Source organism: Rattus norvegicus, chromosome 11, assembly GCF_021556685.1.
Source record: "Rattus norvegicus strain SHRSP/BbbUtx chromosome 11, alternate assembly SHRSP_T2T, whole genome shotgun sequence".
NCBI lineage: Eukaryota > Metazoa > Chordata > Mammalia > Rodentia > Muridae > Rattus > Rattus norvegicus.
Window position 1 is genome coordinate 48,135,855 of NC_141544.1, and position 24,635 is coordinate 48,160,489.

General features: G+C 45.1%; 1 long non-coding RNA gene across 2 annotated transcripts in view; it reads right to left on the reverse strand.

Annotated features, from left to right (window-relative positions):
* LOC102550135 (uncharacterized) overlaps positions 1–24,635 on the reverse strand; it is a 64,368-nt gene that overhangs the window by 15,704 nt on the left and 24,029 nt on the right. The window contains exon 3 of one of the 2 annotated variants that reach the window (XR_015633028.1): positions 8,178–10,138. The exons of the other annotated variant lie outside the window; for it this stretch is intronic. This is a non-coding gene — a long non-coding RNA (uncharacterized LOC102550135). Of the gene's footprint in view, positions 1–8,177; positions 10,139–24,635 lie in introns of those variants that run through there. 2 annotated transcript variants of the gene reach the window in all.

Genomic DNA, 24,635 nt, shown 5'->3' on the forward strand with positions numbered 1-24,635 from the left:
GCGTCCACTTTGTTGAGTGAGGTGGTTTTATGAGCAAGGAAGGGGGCCCACCGAAGTTCAGTGACTTCCATGTTCATACGGCAGTAACATGTGGAAGCAAGTCAGAAATTCAGGCACGACTCCGGGGCTTAACCTCCTAATGACTATTCTGCATTCTGGGGTTCAAGGGAGCACACGTTTGCTTGATTTTCCTTTGCAATTAATTTGGGGATGCAGCCTAATAATTCCAAGACTGCCTCAAGATGCAATGTAGCCAGTCAAATTTTCATCCTTTCTGCCCTAAAACCCATCAGTGAGGGAAAAAAGATACTACACAGGTTCAAACAATGAATGCTTTTTCCTTCTCTTGCTCTTTTGTAGAAAGTAAATCAGCCAGGCATCACGGCTCACTGTATACAGGAGAGGGTAGTTAACTCAGATGTGGAGATGTAGGCTTACTTTCTGTTCCTTTAATGGACATTATAGAGAAGATTTGTGGTTCCAACCTCACCAAGTAACAGCTGCAGGCTGTAAGCAAGTTTGAAAACATTTCAAGTTTGAAATGCACACAAGAATAAAAAAAAGGCAGCTAAAATGTGCATTGGGTTAATTCTCAAAGGATTGAAACACACTGGGTGTGGATGTTGCATGGCTTCTTGTCCAGGGCACGAACCTGGTCAGCATGAAATAGACAAAGCTCATGCAGATGCCTGCAGCCTCATGGTGTGAAATCAGGGGAGAGAGCTCAAGACCAGCAGACCACTGACCTTGGGGAAAGGACAGAAGGCAGAGGAGCTTTGAGAACAGAATGACTGCAACCTGTGAGAGTAGAGGCTAAGGTCTCTGAGAGAACTCTGGAACAATACTGTAAACCAGATCCTCCACATCCACAGTGCTAAGGTAGCTGCAGACTCATGTAGAAATGTACAGTGACTCGTGGAACCAAAGAAGGCCAATGTTAGAAACGCAAGTTGTGGAGTTATGATGATTGCATAACAACTGTGGTAATATGTACAAAGATTTAAAGGAAAAGATAATCACAATGAGAGAGTCAGTTGTGAATATTAGCAAGAGAAAAGGAAGCCAAGTACACAGGAAATGTATGGAGAGGCTGTATGCAAAAATGTGTGTAAGTGGAATTAAAGAAATAATTATAGAACTTCAGAATATCTAAGAAGAAAACTTCAGTTATTCACCTTACATGCAGATAAGACAGGTGCTGGCGAGGGAGAGGAGGCCAGAGACCTGACTCAACTTCCTGAGGTTTCTGTGAATCACAGTCTTTATTGAGTCTGAAGGTGGCTCCCTACAAGGACTGTCAAAGTTGCCTGAGAACCTCTGACTGTGTGAGCACCTTTGGCTGTGTGAGCACTTTAACTGTGTATTTCCTGCCCCCACAACCTCAGTGCTTTGGAACTGAGGTGTGACAATTGTTGGGTGAGTTATCTTTTCCCACAAGGAGGCAAGGGGCTAAGAGCTCAGAGTAGGATCTGCTTCCAGAAAGTTCTGCCCTGGATCCGATAGATCATAGGTCAAGATTGAGACTTCCACTTGCCCAAAATGTCTGGAAACAACAGAATTATTTCCATTCCCTCACAGGCCCATGGAGAGAATGTCAGTGCACAGGACAGCAAGTGACCCCAGTGGGGGAGGTCTGACCGGTTGGTGTCCAGTGGGAGGGCGTTGGTATCTTTGAACTTGGAAGAGAGAACGCACTGTGGGTACCCAAGGCTATGAGCTGCTTCACTGTATCTGTTCTCATGAAGTCTGTCACTGTATAGAACATTCTACTTAACACAGACTTGGCTCATTCATTGGCGAATTCCTGTGGGCTATGTTACTTGAATTCTCTCACAAGTAAAAGGTAGAAACTCAGAGAAAACTGCCCTAAGCTACCAGGAAATTCATTGATTTGCATAAATTGTAAGACCAGGCATCCAGGGCTTCAGGAACTGCAGAATTTGGGGTGCTCTTTAGCTTGTGATAACAGTTCTTAACCATGCTGCCTGTAGCAGTTTGGTTAAGAACATCTCTCCACAGTCTCAGACATCTGAACACTTGGACCCCCAATTAGTCATTAGTTTGGGAAATGTGGCCTTGCTGGATGAAGTGTGCACTGTGGGTGAGCTTTGAGAGTTAGAAAGATTCCACACTACTCTCAGTTTGCTCTCTGCTTCCTGCTGATGGTTGGAAGATGTGAGCCCTCATCTTTCCTGCTAGCTGCCAAGTCACTACTCTACCACCATGGACAGTTACCCTGCAGTTACCTGAACTGCAAACCTAATTAAACTCTTTCTTCTACATTGCCTTGTTTGCAGTGTTACATCACAGCAAAAGTCAATAATGAAGAAGTTGGCGCCAGAGAGTGGGGGTTGCTTTGGCAACCTGATCATGTTGGGTTTGGTGGACCTTGGAAGACTTTGGGACTTCAGACTAGTAAGGCCATTGAATGCTAATAACAAGACATCTTATGTAGGACCCTGGAGTACAATGCCACGAGTAAAACCTGTTCAAGAAGTTTCAGAGGGAAGCAAGAATTTTAACAGCAATGTGGTTAGCAGTTCTTGTGACATTTGTGAAAGAATGTGGCTGGTTTCTGCTTTTGTCCTAAGAACTTTCCTGAAGCTCAATTTAAAGTGACTAATTTCTTTGACAAAGAGGATTTCAACACAGCCTAATATTGACTCTGTCAAGGGGTTATTAGCAACTGCTCTTGCACAGCTCTACAGTGAAAAAGCAAATCGGGAAGAAAGAAACACAGAAAGTAGTTTGGAGGGAGAAGGAACACTGATCTCCGTGGTGCAGCGAAGCTTTGTGCTGAGAGTCACAAGGGTTTTTATTGCCCTAGAATGAAGGGAGGGAAGGGCGCCTTCAAGGTGCCCAACCACATAGGCTTCCAACTTGAGGATGGAAAAGGCCTATGGAATTTTCTGCTCCTAGAAAAGAACAACAAACAAAAGCAACTGAAGATGTGTTTCAAGGAGCCAGAGACCTGCCCAAACTGGCAGCCCATCTTGGCAGTGTCTTCCACATGGCACTGGCTTTAGAGTAATCAAGGCTATCATGAGTAAAGAGGTCATGGAACCTTCCATGATTCCAGGGAGCCACTGAAGTGAGGCAACATGTGACAGGAGAGTTCCTCTATGGAGAACCTCACCAGCCATTGCATGAAAGTGGAAGTGAACCCTGGACTGCATTAGAGCCTCCAAGACATGGGAGGAGCCAGACCCATGGGCTATCTGCCGAGGACAGCTCATTACAGGGAGTGGAGATGTCTGTACAGCCCAAGAGAGATGAGCACATTGCAGGCATCCAATTTGGATGGGCAGAGCCTCTAAGTCCTTTGACAGCAGCCGTGGAATGGGAGGATTTGATGCGTGCCCTCCTGGGTTTGGCTCTTGCTGTGGTCAACATTTGCTCACTCTGCCCCATTTCTTCCTTTTGGAGTTACAGAGCATGTATATTCTGCACAATTTTATGTTGGAAATACTTAATTTGCTTTTTGATTTTTACAGGGGTTGTACACTGGCTGGTTTTGTGTGTCAACTTGACACAAGGTGGAGTTATCACAGAGAAAGGAAATGCCTCCATCAGACCCAGCTGTAAGGTGTTTTCTCAATTAGGGATCAAGGGGGTAAGACCCAGCCCACTGTGGGTGGTGCCGTCCCTGGGCTGGTGGTCTTGGGTTCTATAAGAAAGCAAGCTGAGCAAGCCAGGGGAAGCAAGCCAGTAAGTAACATCCCTCCATGGCCTCTGCATCAGCTCCTGCTCTCTGACCTGCTTGAGTTCCAGTCCTGACTTCCTTTGGTGATGGACAGCAATGTGGAAGTGTAAGCTGAATAAACCCTTTCCTCCCCAGCTTGCTTCTTGGTCATGATGTTTGTACAGGAATAGAAACCCTGACTAAGACACCTATATTTCTGGAGCCACTGACCCCAGCCATGTTTGTGGGGTGGCGTGTCCTTTCCCAGCTCCATATTCACTGACAGCAAGCTGGGAGTTTGAAACAGGTCTCGATGAGGAAAATTTACACCATAGAAATTGATGAGCTCTACAGAGGTCTACCATCCATTTATCACCCACCATCATCTGTCTGTTTAAACAATCACATGTACTACAGAAATTTTAATAGACTACGTTCACAGATCTCTGACCATTTTCCTGATAGGTGGAATGTGCCCCACTGCCCCTCATTTAAACTGTTCCCTCCTCTGATGCAGACAGAAGCATGGTGGTCAGGCCCAGCCCCACCATCCTGCTCCCACATGCCTTGTTTTTTTTTTCTCAGTATCTTCTCTGTTTCCTCTACCTCTAAGCCTCTTCCTGTGCACAACTCCCTCCCCAAAAATGGCAGCTGTGAGTCTCCTCCATCCCCCGCCTGTGTGTGTGTATGTGTGTGTGTGTGTGTGTGTGTGTGTGTGTGTGTGTGTGTATCGGTGTAAGAGTTTGTGTATATGCATGTTTGCTACCAAAGGAAAACTTCAGTTGACTGCAAAAATGCATGAACAATGAAAGTACTTTAATTCAACAAGGGTTTGAAAATTATAAAATGACAAATCGCGAAGTGTCAACTGTCTGAATTGATCTATGAATTTAGGACTAGTCTCATAAAAGTGGTGAATAGCTTTAATGGCATTTTGTTGTTGTTGTTGATTATGGTCCTGCTTTGCTTTTTGTTTGTTTGTTGGTCAGTTTTTGCAGTCATTCAAATAGTGTTTAATTAAATCTTGCAAGACCTGTTCATCTGACAGCTTAAATAAGTGTTCTTCCTTTTTTATGAATCTCTGCACATGTCAAATACTGATGGTGCCTTGAGCAATAACAGACCCTTTATTTAAATGAAATCGTACTCTCACACAACTAATTCCAGAGGGTCACTGACGTGGAAGTGATCTATTCATAAGAGGCCACGTTAATTAAATAAATAGATGGAAGCTTGAAAAGTACTATTTCAGGGGCTTCAGAGACAGCTCATTAATTAAGAGCTCACGTGGCTTTTCAGAGAAACTAAGTTGTCCCCATGAAAAGCAGCTCACAACTGCCTGTACCTCCAGTACCAGGGGATGTGTCCTTCTCGGGGATATTATTGCTGTGATGAAACACCATGACCATTCCTAGTTGGGGTTACATGAAACGCCATGACCAAAAGCATTCAGGGAGGAAAGGGTTTGTTTGGCTTATATTTCCATATCATTGCTCATTACAGAAGGAAGTCAGGACAGGAACTCACACAAGGCAGGAACCCGGAGGCAGGAGCTGATGAAGACCATGGAGAGATGCTGCTTACTGGCTTGCTTTTCTTGACCTGCTCAGCCTGCTTTCTTATAGAAGTCAGGACCACCAGCTCGGGAACAGCACCACCCACAATGCTCTCCCAGATTAATCACCAAGAAAATTCCTTACAGGCGTGCCTACAGCCCCATTTTGTGGTCACATTTTCCAAACTGAGCCTCCCTTCTCTCCAGTGACTCTAGCTTGTGTCAAGCTGACATAAACAAGGCAGCACAGGATATGGTGCCCTCTTCTGGCCACCGCAGGTACCTGCATTTGTGTGTGCATACACACACAAACACATACACACATAACTAAAAATAATTAAAAAAAATTAAATGTTTAAGAAAAATACTATTTCAGAAATCACAATGCTATCAGACTTTGGGAAGAACATTCAAAGGATAATTAAATGGTTAAAGAAAAGCAAAAAGGGAGAAAATCAAACTACTTCTAAAGATGAAAGATAACAGGCTGTGACAATTAGGTCAACCCTTCATGTGGTGTCAGAGCACGCTCCTTCTTCCTGGAGGACCTGAAGACTCTTGGGAGAACCTGGCACATCCTGTACTCTATGACCAAGGGGTGAAGAGCTGGGATGAAGGGCCACCGGAGAAGGCTGGAACTTGTAATGTAATGAGGAAGTGCCTAGTTCTGTTTTAATCAAGTGAAAAATATTATCAAAAAAAGAGTGGTGGGGTGAACCAACGTCACGTTCCCCATGAGATGCTTGTAAAGGAGACCATCAGACCAGCCAGAAATGAAGGAAAGATGACATAATCCCCCTTCCCCCAACGTCTGCAAAACCACAAAGATGGAGAGACCACAGAAGGCCGGGGAGCCGCTCTGGAATAACAGGGTTGAGACACATGGTGATCAAGTGCTACAGGAGAGTCTGGGTTCTTTCCTGGGTCCAGGAATGAAGAGTTATAAAAGAAAGATTTAGAAAGTTAACAGGATTTGGATATGAGCAGTGGACTACGAAAGGGTAGTGTCAAGGGCAAACTCGAATTTTAATAACTGTTCTATAGTCAGAAAATTTCACGCTGGTCAGAACTGAGAGGCAGGGGACTGATGGCTTTGATTTATGTCAGCTGAACGTACTGAGGTGGCTCAGCTGTAGTCTCTTACTGCTGCTGAGACCGAGCTCTCTCTAATGCCGGTCCCCTGTCAGTTTGTGGTCATACGCTTCCCTTCATGAGAACACAGAGAATTCAAACACTGAGGAACACCACTGCCAGACTTTTGGGTTGTTTTTGAGAGTTTTCTTCAGGTTGTGGGATACGGAGACAATGCTGGTAACCTGAGGGCACGGACTCCTTCTCCAGCCAGGTCTTCAGAACTCAGGGCTTCAGCTTCTCCCTTCTTTCAGCTGCCCTAAAGGACCAGAGACTGAAAACCTTCTGGGTTTTGAACCAGTTCTAACTGGTTTCTGTCAGGAGCTCTAACCAAATTACTACATACCAGGGTGCTTAAGGCAACTTTATCCTCCTATGGTTCTGGAAGCTGAGTCCAAATAGCAAGGTGCTGTCATGACCAGGGAACCTTTGAAGGTTCCAGGGGACACTTCTGTTCCCTGGTCACCCATTAGCCAGGCGCTCTGACTTCTCTCCACCCTCACACGACTACTTCTCTGAATCACCCTACATTCTTGACACTTTAAGGGACCATTTATTAGACGTCAAATCGATCATAGTCCAGCATGTTGTTGCCCAGATGCTCAACCAATTTCGTCTGCAAAGTCTTACTTCTGAAAACTGTAGGCTTCTGAGATTCCGGGTGCATGTGCTTGGAATGGGTGGGAGCTGACGATTCAGGTTATTTATGGTGGAGAAAAGTATAAAAATGATGCTGCATCCCCTCCGGTGTGCTATATCAGGAGGGTCCCATGTCATGGTTACTCTTGTAACTCTATAAAGGCAGAATTCACTCTAGTGTCCCTCATTAATGTACTATGTTTCTGTCTGCTTAAGAAGATTCCTGAGTTGTGTAGTACACAGATCCCACAAATCAGACTTTCAGCTTCTACAAGAAGAAAACCTCCTTGGCAAAGAACTGAACCACTTCTATCAAGCATGAACTAGGCATCACTGCCTGTGTCCTCACGGCGTCTCCCGGCTTATGTGACATTCTCCAGCTTTGGCTTTCTGCTCCTTGATTCTAGATTTTACAGCTCCACAGGGCTCACTCTCTCCATCCATTTCTTAGGTCTTCTCTCTCTGTGTGTGTCTCTCTTGCACTTTTTTCCTTATTCTCTAGAGAGAGAGGGTCAAGCCTCCTCCACACCCCACCATGCTTCCAAGATCCAAACTTTCTAATGATACTGTGTGCTACAGGTGGATTCCGCACGGTCCTGACAAAGAAAGGCTTTGAGAGGCTGTCTGCCAAGGGAAAGGTATGGTCACACAGGCTGCTGAGGTGCAGGACACTGGGGTCTGGTCACGTAACTCAGAACTGCTGTATTTTCCTGTTTATCTTAGTCCTGGTGATTTTGGCACTAAGATAAAGAAAAGTTAATGGGTTGCATATTTAATCGACTGAAAAAATCCAGACTGTATATTTTGAGTCCTGATCAGTTAGAACTCCTTGCCTAAAGTAACCACATTAATGGTTTCCTTCGCATTCAGGTTGTGGAGAAACTGTCTGGAGTTCTTGGTACAACTGTGCAATGGCCAGAAAACAGCGATAATAGCCACTGACAGGCCCCTCCCTGCCCCATGCCTGTCCTCTGGAGAGCAGTGTAATGTCTGAGGGAGATTGTACCCATGAAGAAATCTCCTGCAGCTCTGGTTCACAGCTGGGCTCACATTTACTCAGTGTGGGCACAGGCAATACCAACTTGTTCCCATTCTGGCTTTAGACTCTTGTTTTTGAAAGGGGAAAAAGGGAACTTCAGGATTTGATATTTATAGGAAACAAAACAAACTGAAATCTTGCCCAAAGAGGGATTTTTTATTTGTTTGTCTTTGATATGAGTGTTTTAAACAAAACAAACTGAAATCTTGCCCAAAGAGGGATTTTTTATTTGTTTGTCTTTGATATGTGTGTTTTATGAGTTTTTATTTTTTGTATGTGTGTATGTATTTTTTTTTAATTTCCCAGTTGCTGGTTCTTCTCTCCTCTTTATTCTGTATCTGTTTAAAAGGCAGGTTATGAAACCAAAAAGGGAAGCATGGTGTGTGGATGTCTTAGATGTCAGAGCAAGGCATCTCCTATCCCTCTCCACTGCCATCTGCTAACATCATGGCACTGGGAACCACACCACACACACACACACACACACACACACACACACACTCTACACACATACACATACCACATATACACACCACACACACACACTCTCCCACACTCACACACACACATTCACACATACATACTCACACACTACACACACACACTACACACACACTACACACACACTCACACACACTACATACACATTCTCTATACACATTCACACACACTCACACATACTCACACATATACACACACTTAAGCATATACTCCACATATTCACACACTCACACATAGACACACACATACACACATACTCTCTGATACACTCACACAGACACACACATAGGCACACACACATACTCTCTCACACACACTCCCTCACACTCACATACACTCTCACTCATACACTCACACACACACATACACACACAATACACACACAACACACATATATACCACACACAGTACACACACACACACACCACACACACACACACACACACTTCACAACATACTCTCCCACACCCATGCACTCATACACATTACACACACATATTCACACACTCACATACAAATACATATACACACTCACACACACACTCAAGCATACACCCCCCCCACACACACTCTCACATAATATACATACACACATGTATTCACACATTCACACTCACACATACACACACACATAGACACACATACACACTATACACACTCAGACTCAGTCTCACACACACATACTCTTTCACATACACTCACACAATACACACACACACAATTTTTTCTCTTTCACACACACACACACACACACACGCGCGCGCGCGCGCGCGCGACCCTCACTTGTTCACCTATGATGACAACTTGGAAACCAAGTTCAGAAGATGGAAGAAATGCCATGCACCAGCTGCCGGATGCAGCCAGTGCTAATGGTCCAGTGACTCTCCATCCAGCCTGCCACCTGATCCAGCCCCCTTGGCATGGAGAAAGCTACCCTGGTACACACAGCCAGGCTGATTCCTGCTTACTATACCTTCTGGAAACCCCACCTCCCTTTTATGTGTGACTTCACACTTATGAGAGGGGATGTTGTCCACCTCTCCCATCTCATCATTCAAATTCGAGAGCAATTGCCCTCAGAGACTTTGAGAGAGAGAAGCCATAGATCAAAGCCTGCCAGTGGGTGCTGAGAAAGACCTCTAGGAAGGCTGTTTACAATTAGCAGGATCCTTAATAGCAAGGAGGTAAACAGCACCGCGGGGCCTCAGTGAAGTGCACAGTATTATTTCACCACAAGTTGAGAGCCTACAGCTCAGGATCCGCATGGAGCAACATCTGAAATACCTTCCCCCTTAATCCCCAACATCTGAGAGCAAATGCTCGTAACAAAAGTCTCAAGAGGAAGTTACAAAGAATTTGTTTTTCCAGTTCTTTTAACAGTCGTTCCTAAAATAGGGGGCCATTCCTCCTGGCATCTTCTGTGCAGTACTTCAGTCAAATATGCAGTCAAGATGGCCACAGTACGTCTTCCAGAATGTTCCCCAGAGCCAGAGAATGAAGGACACGCACCTGGCATAACAAGTGAGGACCAGAACGTCGAGGTTCCAATTTTCTGGTACGCTTGACTCTGAGTAAGTTCACATTTTAAGCTCTGCCAAGAGAGACATACCCTTGAACGAGGTAGTAGTACAGACCTACAACACAGATTGCTTAAGGAGGATCAAATGCATTTTGCTATTTTGAAAGGCCAGAGCAAATATTTCCGAGACCCTCTCCCAAAGCTCTTGGAACAACTGTCAGTTAGACACATTGAGGAAAGAGCTGTGTGTACGTGACATTCTCTGAGTCAGAAAGCATCTGCTGAGAATGGCAAGGAGCCTTTTAGAACCAGAACTGGGGTATCCTAAGTAGACCTGAGGATGGGAGATGGTTTCTTCTTCACGGCAGCCATGTTGAATCCCATGAGCTGCCTATGGTATTAGCAGGGGTTTCTAACTATGTAGAAACAAGTATCCAGATGCAAATATGTAAACAGAAAGGTGCATGGGAAAACAAGCAACGAATTATTGATTTTTCTGAAAATAGAGGTAAGGCACATATTCTTTGTAGACAATGAAAAAAAATCACTCAGCTATGCCACCTCTTAACCACCCTCTGGTGGATACTTTCTTTCCCATAAATTTGTATCTCTGTCTTTTTAAATACTTTTTCTATTTCATGAGTATGACTGTGTGTGTGTGTGTGTGTGTGTGTGTGTGTGTGTGTGTGTGATTGTGTGTGTGTATGTGTATGTATGTGTGTGTGTGTGTGACTGTGTGTGTCTCTGTGTGTGTTTGTGTGTAGGATTACTGGTGTCCTGCATCTGCCACAGGGCTGGCTCAGGCTGCCCTGGGAGGCAGGACATAGGAAGTTGTGCTTGGCCTAGCACTTTCCCCAAGCCACCTCTGGGTAGGTGTCTGGGCTGTGGGAAGCTGTGAGACACCACTTTGGGTGTGGGGAAGCGCAGTCTGGGAGCGGGACACAGCCAGAGCTGGCTCAGGGGTCCCTGAGCCTGCAAGGGGCTCAGCTGTTGGATTCTCGGGCTCTTGGGCATGCAGGCTCCACTGGGTTGCCGGCAGAAGAGCAGAGAATGGAGTAGAGGCCTGCAGGGCTGGATCTAGCCCAGGGCTGAAGAGGAAAGAAGGGGGATGCTCCAGCTGGTCCTGCTGGAGAGAGTCTTTGACTGGATGGCAGTGGCATGATTTAGTGTCGGGCACCGCTGGGAGCTCAGGGAGGCCTTCTGTGGGAGATTAGACAGCAGCTCTGCAGGAGATTAGACAGCATTTCAGTAGACTCTTCCCATGGTAGATCCTGATGAGAAGAGGCAGTCCTTGGTGTCAAGGCATTTATTGTCACGGCAGAGGTAGATGAGTAAAACCGTACCCCACTTCTCAGAGTGGGCCTGAGAATAAATACCTTTTGCAGGGAGGTGTGTCTGGGAAGGGAAGTTCAGTGGCTAAGCCTCCAGGCCTTTAGGTACCTCATTATAATGGAGATCTGTCTTGAGCCTATATGGCCTGTAGTCACATCCTCTGCCTGTGGAGGGACTTGGGGCATTGCCCTTATGTGACTGATGGTCACAAATCTATGAGGGCTGCAGGCCAGTGACAGGGCCTGGTGCTTGGGAGTCAGGTGAAATGCCTACAGTCCCTCAGGGTCACCCAGGTTTCAAACCTCCTCAACTGGGAACCAGGGTCTTTCACTGTCCTGTGTGTGTGTGTGTGTGTGTGTGTGTGTGTGTGTGTGTGTGTGTGTACCACATATATGTAAGTGCCTGTGAAGACCAGAAGAGGATAGCAATACCCTAGAACTAGAGTTACAGGCCATCATGAGCTACTCAATGTGTGTACTGGGTCCTCTGCAAGAGTAGCAGGTGGTCTTAACTGTTGGGCCATCTCTTCACCCACCTAACTGTGTTCTTATAAACCCGTTGCTTAATGTCTTTGATGCCTAGAGTTTAAACTAGAGCATTCACTTGACTTTTGCAATCAGGCTGGGGATGTTGCTGAGCAATAAAGATTTGCCTGCCATCCATGGGGTTCTGAGCTTCATCCCCTTCAAAAACACTAAAGTCAAAATAGTTTTAACATTTTGCAGTCTGCCCGGAGTCTATGTGCATATTTCAGTATAAAATGTGGAGCATGTAGAGGTTGGAGAATTGACTTCACCATTAAAGACAATTGCTGCTCTTCCAGAGGGCCCAGGTTCAGTTCCCAGCACCCACACGGCAGCTCACAATCATATATAATTCATTGGGAATATGTAGTATATAAATGTACAATATAGATAGATAAATATCATGCACATATATACAAAAAGACCCAGTAGTACAGAAAGGACATCAAACTAGACTATGCTTCTTTCTTCGGGATGAACGCTGGTACTTCCTGCTATCTTTGAAGACTTGCTTTTACACCATCTAGACAGCTCTACTGAACACATGTTTAAGAATTCCTTTACCGAATCTGAAATAGCATGCTGAGAATACTCACTATGGCAGAAAACAATGTCCTCTCTCCCCATCATACACACGCAAAAGAGCAGCATCTGTTTGGGGATTTTTAAATGCAACCTCAGAGAACGGAAGAAACTCTCTCTCCAAGACTAGCATTGTTCTGAGGAGACCCCACTTCACTCCACAAACCATTGATTTCCAGGAAAAGAAGACTCATGGGACTCCATTTTTCCTTTCAAAATTCCACCTCTTAAGTCCCACGCGTTGCTTGGTATCCTGGTGGCTGTGAAAACTGAAGTCAAGAAGGCAAGGAGGCAGGGGCTGCTGGGAAGCTCTTGATGCTTATTTTCTGCATTGCCCTTGTTTTCTGCTATGTAAGGCACATCTGAAATAAAGCCATGCTTTCTCCCAGCCCAGACTTCTCAATGGAATTAAATACATCAATATTTCACCACACACGCTACACAGTGTCAAAGCTCTTTGTGTACCACTTGGCCCTGATTCATGGTCACCACTGTCTGGGACCGGCACATGCATTTGGTCATTAGAAATTCCTAGGGACAGACAGACAACTTTCCGACCTGGAAGGAATGTGCCTGGCCTGGCTACGGTGCTATTTAAAGGGACATCTCTGCCACCTGACTCACCAAAGTTGAACATTCCAGCTAGTTCTTCATTGGTTTGTCTTTAGCTCACAGAGATTGTATTGTTGCCTCCAGTAAAGCATCACCAAGGTAAGGTCATGTGTTTTAACCTGTCCTTTTCAACAGTATCTTGTCAAAAAGAGATGACCAAGTTGCCCATGGCAATACCTTGCAGGAAGGAAAAAGAGGGTACATAAATAGGGAGGGTCCATTTGAGACTTCTAAGTCCTACCTTCAAGAGCCTGAGTCTAAAGATCTGAGAGAGGCCTGGAAATCACACAAACTTCCCGGCATTTTTGTGGACATCAGCACCCGAGAACCTGTTGCTCCACCATGCTGGGAACAGCTGGGATTCTCACTAATGGCCTTAAAGTGGGTCGTGTTGGGCAGTGGAAACTCCATTTTTCCAGCAGTGGTCACTACTGAATGAATTCTCCAAGGCAGCATAGTTACCCCATTGTGTAAGCACACTGTGAAAGGAAATGACCAGGGCCCCTGTCAACTCTTATCTATAGGAAGAGGGTTATATGACTGTTTGGCTGTCCTGTCTGTATTGCATGTAGCTTCCTCCACAGCTGGTGATCCAAAGCAATAAAGGATGCCCCAATGTATTTCCAAGGCAATGGAAGGATGGCTTAGTGTCTGCTGTTTTCACTGGGGTACCTCCCACCCAAAACAGTCCCGATGGAGCTATTTCTAACAGTAGGTGGACACTGTCATCAGCCACAGCAGGCAGGCTTGCAGTGCTCACTTCCTGGGACTGCTGTGACTCAGTTTGGAGACCTCAATGACAGCCAGTTCTGTTGGCTAGGATTCCAAGATGGCTGCAGGGACAAGGGGCTATTCTTATGTAGCCTGTGCCTCACCTGGCTCTTGACAGCCCCAGGTGTTGTTTGGCATCTTCCTTATATCTTCACATCTTCTCCATGGGTCTCCTTCATGTCAGTCTAAATTTCTGCTATTTATAAAGACCTGTCATGCTGGATTTGAGCTGAAGTTGCTCATTTTCAGGGTGGTTCCCATGAACTGTGGGTTGTCACCTCATGAGGGCACAGTTCAGAACATGCTGCCTGCCCCAGGGACCACCTGGATGGATAACAGCTCTGTCCCTCTGTGGGTTGGTTCTAACCGTGTTGCTCCTCTTTGATCTCCAGTTACTGACTCATTTAGACTCACATCTAGATCTGGCTGAACAGGTGAAACTTTGGACATCGAATGTCATGCCCAGAAATGAAGATCAGGATGTTCTTTCTAGCCTGCCACCAGCACTGCAACCCTGATTGACCTCCCTGGACACTTCCAGGTCCCGAGTCTCCTGGTAACCTGTAGAGGTGGAGTTTCTCACAGTCTCCAAGGATACATGGGCAGGTTTGGACAGAAAGGGCTAATTTATGAGAGATTAGGCTTAGAAACCTCATACCAAGTCTGAACTTACTGTTGTTGGCCAAACATTGGGAAACCCTGCACCACATCAGTGGGTTAGGTGTGGTCTTCAAGGGTCACAGTGAAATCCAACGCTCTCTCCACTGGAAACACCCAGGCTTTACTGGGAAAGTTCCACTCTTGGGAACAAACAAATAACCATTTGTTAGACTTGTTTCCAGCTGTACGCAAACACTAATTCTTTGGCTTGCTTGGATTTCTTTATTTATGGCAATTATTGTGTTTATGTGTCTATTATCTATGGCTGCATTAAAAGTTACCCAAAACATGGGAGCATCAAACATAAAGGTTCATCATTTCACTAATGTGCAGGATGAATTTTGGTTTCCTTAAAAACATGCAAGTATTATAAGTTTTCAGTTTAATCCCAGGCGTGGGCTATAGCTTCCCCAGAAGCTGACCGTGATTTGCCTCATGCTCTAGCAGAGGCATGGTTTTGCCAGCTGCAGATGGTTCCTGCAGTTGTGTGAGGCTTGGAATTCTGAGGGCTCTTCAGAAGCTATATAAAGTGCTAGGGCCCCAGGAGATGTGGTGGGTGGGTGGGTGGTTGGTTGCTCTTGTTTGTTAAGTAGCCATGTACAAAGAAGAAACAAGAAGAAGAAATAAGATATCTAGACAGCAAAGATCAAACTTGCCCCAAGGAACTCGATGTCCCTAATCAGCAGGAAGTAATCTAGTGATAACATCATCCACTTTCCCTCTATCCCTTTGCCTCTCCTATTTAGTGTTAGGAGGTTAACAGGGTAGAAGAAGGGGGTTGGAGGAGGGTGAGAGTAAAACAAACCCACAGAGTAGCAAGCGCTGGCCACACTGGTGCCCTGGTGAGGAGGCCCACACAGCTCAGGAGCTCACTCCATCTCAGGGCTTCCAGAGTTTCAGTCATGCATTGGCCAGGATTGTAGACCTATGTCAGCTGCATGTAGGGATGGAAAGTTCAGCTCCTCACTTGTGGACTGCTCAGTGGGTCTGTTTGGTTGTCCTGTCAGTGTTTCGTGTAGCTTCCTCCACAGCTGGCAATTCAAAGCAATGAATGAGGTCTCAGTGTATTTCCAGAGTAATGGCAGGATGGCCCAATGTATTTGCAGAGTAATGAAGGGTGACCCAATGTACTTCCAGAGTAATGGCAGGATGAACCAATGTATTTCCATCCCAGCCTTGGAAGTTAAGCTCTATTATTCCTGGAAATAAATGGACTCAAGAGATACAGAGACGTGAGCAGACACGGTAACTGCTGCTTTTTATCACATGATTAAAAACCAAGTGTTTCTAAGTAAAGAGTTACCAAATCTTTAGAAAACTGACACCCCTCTATATGGTTTTACCAGGAAAGAAAGAGAGAAAATAGGAAGAGCGCCTTAGTCCATGAAGCTAGTAAAGGACCCACCCTACAAAAGCAAGGACCACAAAGCAGGCCCAAGGCTTCAAGAAAACTGCCCCCTCCCCCGCCCCCGTGGAGTTTCAGAAAGCCACCAACCTCCAGCACAAGTCTGGAACCCGGAGAATGCAAAACAGGCCACCTAATGTATCTCACAGTTTACCAACTGCAGCTTCTGAGTCTGAACAAAAACTGATCCCAGATCCTGCACCGCGTGTCCTCCTGTACACTTGGATCTGAAGCCCAGCTGCAAGTCTGTGGAGGTCAGTCTCTCAGGCCAGTAAAGATCGCTGTAGCCCTTCAGAGGGTCGACTGAATCTATTCTTTTTTTTCTCCTCTGCTGAATTCTAACCTTTCGTGCCTAAACTCAGAAAGAGATTCCTGGTGTGTACAGCTGGACACAGCCCTTCCTTAACCAGACTTATTTATTTATTTAACTTATTCACTTTACATCCTGCCCACTGCCCCTCTCCCAATCAGCCCCCCCTTTCTTCTCTGAGCCAATGGGGACCACCCCCCCCAATTGGGTCTCCCCACCCTAGTGTTCAAGTCTCTGAAAGCAGACATCTTTATTTTTTACAGCTATAACAATCTAATTCTCACTCTAGCAGGGATTAAGCTTGGCTACAAAGTTGGAGAAACTTAAAATATGTGCTACTTCAGCAGAGCCAATTCAGTGAAGCAAAAACCTCAGATTGGAGGACCTGGAAACCTGGCTATATGTGTAGATGTCTGGTATGTTGTAAAGAAAATGGCATCTTGAATTGGTGATAAAAGGATAAAGTGCTCAATAAATGCTCTAAAAACATTTCATTTTCCAAGTGGAAAAAAGTAAATGTCGATTTCCTGCTCCGTACCGTACCATCAAAAATAAATTCCAGACGGATTAGACTTAAATTAGAACCCATTTTTAAAGTATTAAAGGGTACTGTAGAGTAATTTACGCATGAGACTGGGATAAAAACAAAAGTTTAAACCGAAATATAAAATTATAAAGTATAAAAGAATCTATGACGAGGGGATTTTACATGGAAGAGTGTCCCATGAGAGAAAAACAATGATAGAGAATTCCAGGAACTATTAATGGCAGAGGTGTTTGCAGAGTGAGGTAGGAATGGCTAAGGTATACAAAAGCATCATGAATTACCACACATCTACTAGAACACACCAAATAGAGAGCAGCTACCAACACATCTTAGAAGCAACCTCAAAACCAAGTAGTGGCGAAATACCATTTTTACCTTATTCTAGAAATCTCCAAGTAACAACTCTGTTGAATTGTCCTTGTAAACTGTTGAGTTTACTTTTTCAGGTACTCTGTTCTATATTTCGAATATTCACAAGGGTGTGCAAACACTGATGACTACGGAATATTTTACCATTATCCCACAGAACACCCACAGCCCCTGGCAACCTCTCTCCATCCCTCTCTGCTGCCACCCAGGGAACAGCAAATCAATTTTCATTTCTGTGAGCTATCCTGTCAAAAATATCTCATATAATGGCACCATAGCACAAGGGCTTTTGTGGCAGATTTTCAGGTAACATAGTGTCTTAAGGTTTGTCCATATCTGTATTTTGTTGCCTTTTAGGACTGAGTAATATTCCAGTGTCTGGATCTACCTTTATCTATCTATCCAACCATGAGTGTGCATGTGTTTAGACATTTTCACTGTTGACCATTAGAAATAATTCTCCTATGAACTTTAATATAACAACCTGTTGAAATAACACATGCATTTGTTTCTGTAGAGTACTGGTAGAGTTGGTGGTATTTACTAAAGTAGTCCCACCATTTTACAGTCCCGCCATTTTCTCCAAAAGTCTACCATCATTTGTTGGTGTCTGACTTTTGGTAACAGTCATTCCACAAGGCAAGTGGGTTTATACCCCAGTTTGAGTTCCAATTTTCCTAGTAATGAGGATTGTGCTGGGTTGATTGGCCATGCGTATGTCTTCTTGGGAGAAATGTCTGTTTGAATTCTTAATTTTAAAAACTGGGCTATATCTGTTGAACTGCTAGTTCTCTGTATATTCTGGAATGCAAATCAGCATCTCTGAGATATAAGCAATGAAACAATTGAGATTTTTCCCCCTCCTATTTCAACAATTGAGATGTTAATGTTTTCTCACCCCGATAAGGTGAAAGGTTTATATTTGAGAGGTACATGAGGTGGCTCCCTTGAGCTCTGTCTGTGATGCTGATTTCTCACACACAGGTCAGGACTGGAGCCCTGGGGTCTCCCTTTCTGTTAGTAGTTTCTGTCCACCTTTGCCATCTCACCAGACTCACTTTCATTTGTAACACCTTTCCTCCATAAAATTTCTCATAATTTAGTTTTCATATCTCGTTTAAAAATCAGTTTATATCCTTACGACAAGTGTTACTTGTTCTATAAATTGTCCCTGTGGCTTCAAATTCTATTTCACACATTTCCTTTTTAAAGACTTATTTCATTTATATGCATGTGTGTACTTGTATGTGACTTGTGTGGCCAAGCATGTGCCCACAGAGGACAGAAGAAGGCCTGGACATCCTCATCTAGTATATTTTTCAGTTCCATCCATTTCTTCTGTTTCTTTTTTTCCCTATGATTGAATAAAATTCCATTATGTGTGTCACATGTGTCACATGTTCATCATGTGTTTGTCACATGTTTATCAGTTGATGGACCTCTAGGCTGATTCCCATTTCTTAGCTATTGTGAGGAGAGCAGCAACAGACAAGAATGTGCAAGTGTCTCATAAGAGGACATGGAGTTCCTTGGGTATGTTCCAGACATGGTATAGCTGGATCACACACTAATTCTTTTTCTGGCTTTCTAGAAACCTCCATGTTGATTTACATGGTGACTGTACCAGGTTACCCCTCCAACAACAACAGATAACCTTTCTCTTTCCACACAACATCATGAACATCTGCTGTCACTTGTTTTCTTGACAGCTACTCGGGCTGGGCTGAGATAGCATTTCATCGCAGCTTTAATTTGTGTTTTGCTGATAGCTAAGGATGGTGAATAGTGAAGGATGTTTATCAGCCACTTGTATCTCTTCTTTTGAGAACTTTGTTCAGTTCCATAGCTCCTTTTTATTGAGCTGTTTATTTTCTTAATATTTAGTTTCCTGAGTCCTTGCGGGGCCTAATCTGTTGTCAGAATCACAGCTGGCAAAGATTTTCTCCTGTTCTGCAGGTTGTTTAGCCTCTTAATTGGCACTTTCCGTTGGTGTACAAAACCCTTTTAATTCCATTAGATTCTATTTGCTGATTATTGGCCTTATTTCTTAGGTGACTAGAGCCTAATTCATGTCCTACGTGTGAACCCTTACATGTGCCACGTGTTCAAATGCATTTCCTGTTTTATTCTGATTGGTAGTTTCAGAGTTCCAGGTCTTTTGTGGATATCCTTGATCTATTTAGGATCAATGTTTGCGGAGTCCGAATGATGAGGAATTAGTTTCATTCTCCTCCATGTAGACATCTTGTTTCCCAGCAGCACTTGCTCCTCCGTGTAGACACTATTTCCCAGCAGCACTTGCTGAGGATTTTTTTTATGCAGTGCACATTTGTCATCTTCATAGTAAATCAGAAGCTTGTAGTTGTGTGGCCATGTATCTGGGTCCTCTATTCCATGGATCTATTATCTGGTTTTGTACCAGTGTAATCCTGGTGTTGAAATCAGGTATTGGTACGTCCAAAAGTTCTTTTTCTTCAAGACTACTTTTCCTATCTAGTGCCTGCTGAGCCTCCATATAAATATTTGGATATTAATTTCTGTTTCTTTGAAGAATGTTACTGCGATATTGATTGGAATTATACTGAATAGGTAGATTTCTTTTGATTACACAGCCATTTTTATAAAATTGATTCTTCCATTCCATGAATAAGCATCCCCTGCTTGAGGGTATGACAGTCCAAAATAGCTGGTCCACTTCCCTCCAGGCCAAGCACTTGCAGAAATTGCTTTTGAGAAGCAAGGTATTTAAAATCAACGGTTTGGTGGTCTTTATTTTAGTAATTCAAGGTTCTCATCTTAGTTTACATTATACATAGATAAACAGATCTACTCAGGCCTATGAATGCATACACACACACATACACATACACATACACACACACAGATCTATAATCTCACATGCATACATGCACACTTCCATGTACACACACATACACACAGATATGAACTGTATGTAAGTTTAATGAGAAATACCCCCCCATAGACTCAGATAACTGAACACTTGGTGTCCAGTTCATGGTACTGTTTGGGAAAGTTTGGGCGGTGCAGCCTTGCTTGAGGGGTTTGTCACTGGGGACAGGCTTTGAGATTGCAAAGTTTCACCTGCATCCAGTTCACTCTCTACTTAGTGCTTGCTGTTTGAGATGTGAGCATTCAGCATCCTGTATTGCCTGATCCCATACCTGCACTCCCACCAGGGACACTTAACCCTCTGGAGCCATAAGCCAAAATAAATTCCTCTTTAAGTTGTCTTTGATTGTGTTGACCAATCACAGCCATGGAAAAGTAACTAATGCAGCTGCATACTCACAAATGCACACACACACACACACACACACACACACACACACACACACGTGGGCATTCAGTCTTGTGAGCACACATGCACACTCCAGTGGAAGGTTTCCCTCCCCTTCTCTCCCTCAGCACCCCCCAGCACTGGAAATCATAGAGGGACAAAGCATGGGTCAATATGAAAAAGAATTTTTTTTCAAAATAGGTAGCTCTGTAGCTGGGGTCTCCTCATTCTCTTTTATACACAGCTGAGATCACCTGGGACTTGAGAACCAGCAGGTTCACACACGTGAGGGCAGAACTGCCCTGTGGGAAAATCCATGTAGGATTGTGTCGGCAGAAAGGGGGAAAATAAACTGAAAACAATCACATGAGGGTTTGATGACAGTCTCCTGGATGGAACAAGCACGGAGTGAGGCAAGTACATTCCTTGTCATGCATGGTTTCACGCAGCTGTCATAGCATGATGTCATGAAGTATCATGCACGCTGTCATGAATGAGGGTTGTAGGAAGCTTACACACAGTTATGCATGCTGTCATACATGCTGTCCTGCATGAGGGTCCTAGGAGACGTATAAGCACTCAGTCATATATGCTGTCATGCATGCTGTCCTGCACGAGAGTCCCAGGAGACTTACACATGCTTAATCATGCTCAGTCATGCATGCTGCCACACATGCCACCATGTATGCTGTCCTGCATGCTGTCCTGCACGAGGGTCCCAGGAGACTTACACATGCTTAATCATGCTCAGTCATGCATGCTGTCCTGCATGAGGGTTCTAGGAGACTTACACACACCCAGTCATGCTGTCCTGCATGCTGTCCAGCATTCATTAGGGTTCCAGGAGACTTACACAAGCTTAATCATGCTCAGTCATGCTCCTGTCTTGCATGCTGAACAGAGAAGGAGCAGAGGCAGATGCAAAGCCTGCCCTGAGGGGTGCTCCTGAGCTCACAGTGAGCATGCCACTCACAGGGACATCCAGCAACAGAGTGTTCTGTGCATTTTGCCACTGAGGGAGGGTTCTTCACAGTGAGATATGAGGCTATCTTAACGGGAAGGGAGTCTGCCAGCCAGCTTTCCCGCTCACTAGAGAGTCATGCTGAGGGCAGTGTGCTCAAAACCAATTATTTTCTGTTACTTGGAATCATGGGTGTATGGTTCTGATTGGCTGGTCGAAGCCCTTTCTGAAGCGTCCGACTTCTGAAGCCTTTCTTCACCAGTGTCCGGTTCACTGCATCTTCCCATTTGAGTCTGGAACCCTCCCTTCTGATACAGATCTCCTCTAGAGCATCACACGTTGCGAGTGCTTTCCTCTGATCCTCTTCAACCTTTGGGCTGGAGAATTCTAGATAAGCCACAGGCCTCAATGCTGCTATCGGTCAATGTTTGCATCTTCCAATCAGTGGGGCCCAGCGAGTTTCGTGACTCACCAAGTTACCAGAATAACTAAACTCACATGAGACATCTGTATTTGAGTTTCCGTGGAAGTCTTTTCTTTGCAGAAGCATTCATGGTATTTATTTGATTGCCTAGCCAACTTAGGGGGAAAACGCATTTTAATTTTCTTCTTAAAGTACTTCCTACTTAGAAAGACTGTTGTATTAATTGTGTGGAAAGCACATTTGATACATCCAACCTTTGGTACCTTTGGAGTACCAGGATATCCGTGGATACCAAGACACTGGGGTATTATATATGAAGCAAGAAAATGGTGATGTATACGTTGTAGATATCCTATTTACTTAATCATTCCTGAATTACAGCTAATACTCAGGACATCACTAATGATATATAAATGGTAATTATCTTGTATTGTTTATGGAATAGTAACTAAAATCATGCCTACACATTTGGATTAGACAGAGTTTTAAGAGAGAGGGGGGAGCCCTGGTTATGCCTTGAATAAACATCTATAAAGTAATTACTTATCATACTCCAGGGCTCCCAGAAGATCAGAGGAAACACTTCTAAGAAATTGCTTTCTCAGAAGAGGTAACAGTGTAACTAATTCATGTCAGGCCTGAGGCCTGAGTGAGGCCCAAAGGTTGTCACTAAGTCCTTAAAGACAGTTTCTCTGGGATCCCTGTTTGGACAGAGCCACTGAAGCTCTGAAGTTACCTCAGCCTCCTCAACCCTGCATTTTCTTAGGGTTAGAAAGAGCTGGTGTGAGTACTGAGTGAGGCCCAGAGTGAACACTCAGTGAGAACCAGAGTGAACACTCAGTGAGAACCAGTGTGAGCACTCAGTGAGAACCAGTGTGAGCACTCAGTGAGAACCAGTGTGAGCACTCAGTGAGAACAAGTGTGAGCACTCAGGGAGAACCAGTGTGAGCACTCAGGGAGGACCAGTGTGAGCACTCAGTGAGGACCAGTGTGAGCACTCAGTGAGGACCAGTGTGAGCACTCAGGGAGAACCAGTGTGAGCACTCAGGGAGAACCAGTGTGAGCACTCAGGGAGAACCAGTGTGAGCACTCAGGGAGAACCAGTGTGAGCACTCAGTGAGAACCAGTGTGAGCACTCAGTGAGAACCAGTGTGAGCACTCAGGGAGAACCAGTGTGAGCACTCAGGGAGAACCAGAGTGAACACTCAGGGAGAACCAGAGTGAGCACTCAGTGAGAACCAGTGTGAGCACTCAGGGAGAACCAGTGTGAGCACTCAGGGAGAACCAGTGTGAGCACTCAGTGAGAACCAGTGTGAGCACTCAGGGAGAACCAGTGTGAGCACTCAGGGAGAACCAGTGTGAGCACTCAGTGAGAACCAGAGTGAACACTCAGTGAGAACCAGTGTGAGCACTCAGTGAGAACCAGTGTGAGCACTCAGTGAGAACCAGTGTGAGCACTCAGTGAGGACCAGTGTGAGCACTCAGTGAGGACCAGTGTGAGCACTCAGGGAGGACCAGTGTGAGCACTCAGGGAGGACCAGTGTGAGCACTCAGGGAGGACCAGTGTGAGCACTCAGTGAGAACCAGTGTGAGCACTCAGGGAGAACCAGTGTGAGCACTCAGGGAGAACCAGTGTGAGCACTCAGTGAGAACCAGAGTGAACACTCAGTGAGAACCAGTGTGAGCACTCAGTGAGAACCAGTGTGAGCACTCAGGGAGAACCAGTGTGAGCACTCAGGGAGAACCAGTGTGAGCACTCAGGGAGAACCAGTGTGAGCACTCAGTGAGAACCAGTGTGAGCACTCAGTGAGAACCAGTGTGAGCACTCAGGGAGAACCAGTGTGAGCACTCAGGGAGAACCAGTGTGAGCACTCAGGGAGAACCAGTGTGAGCACTCAGTGAGAACCAGTGTGAGCACTCAGTGAGAACCAGTGTGAGCACTCAGTGAAGACCAGAGTGAGTGTTCAGTGAGAACAAGTGTAAACACTCAGTGAAAACCAGAGTAAGCGTTTAGTGAGACCCAGAGTGAGCACTTAGTGAGAACCAGTGTGAACACTCAGTGAGAACCAGTGTGAGCACTCAGTGAAGACCAGAATGAACACTCAGTGAGAACCAGTGTGAGTGCCCCAGTGGTATCCTCAGGGAGCTCCCTCAGGCATATATGAGATGTTCAAAGTACATGCATTTATATTAAAAGATTTGCTACTTCCTGGGGAAGTCAAATACCAAGCGATTCTTTTTACCATGTTTCCTCCTCAGCTTTAAAGTGTGCCCAGTATCTTAAGTCAAACAAACCTAAGAATGGAGCAAACAGCAAGCTGGGGCCAGGGGTGTTACATAACTTGCAGATAAGCCAGGCACCTGCCTGCAATACCTACCAGGCAAGTTGGATATGTCACTAGATTACCTTCTCCTTGCTCAGACCACATCAGAACAGGAGCCCTCACCAAGCAAAACCAGCTTCCCTCTCAGCAGGGAGCAGCAACCAGGGCCAGCCATCCCATTCAGTCAGTCCCCCTGGGCTCCACTTCTCAACTTCCCCCACATCTCACTACCACAGGGGATTCGAAGCAAGCCTTTACCTATGGATCTCTGTGTGGCAGAACCTTCCCCTGGTGAATAAAGATTTCAGGGGACCAATCACTGGGCAAGGAGTAGGAGGGACTTCTGGGTCGGAGAGGGGAAGAGAGGAGGCAGGAAAAGGTGGGCTGCTTTTGGACAGGGAGAGCTTGGAGAAAGAAGTAGCTAACAGGAGCCGCCCCCCCCCACCCCCC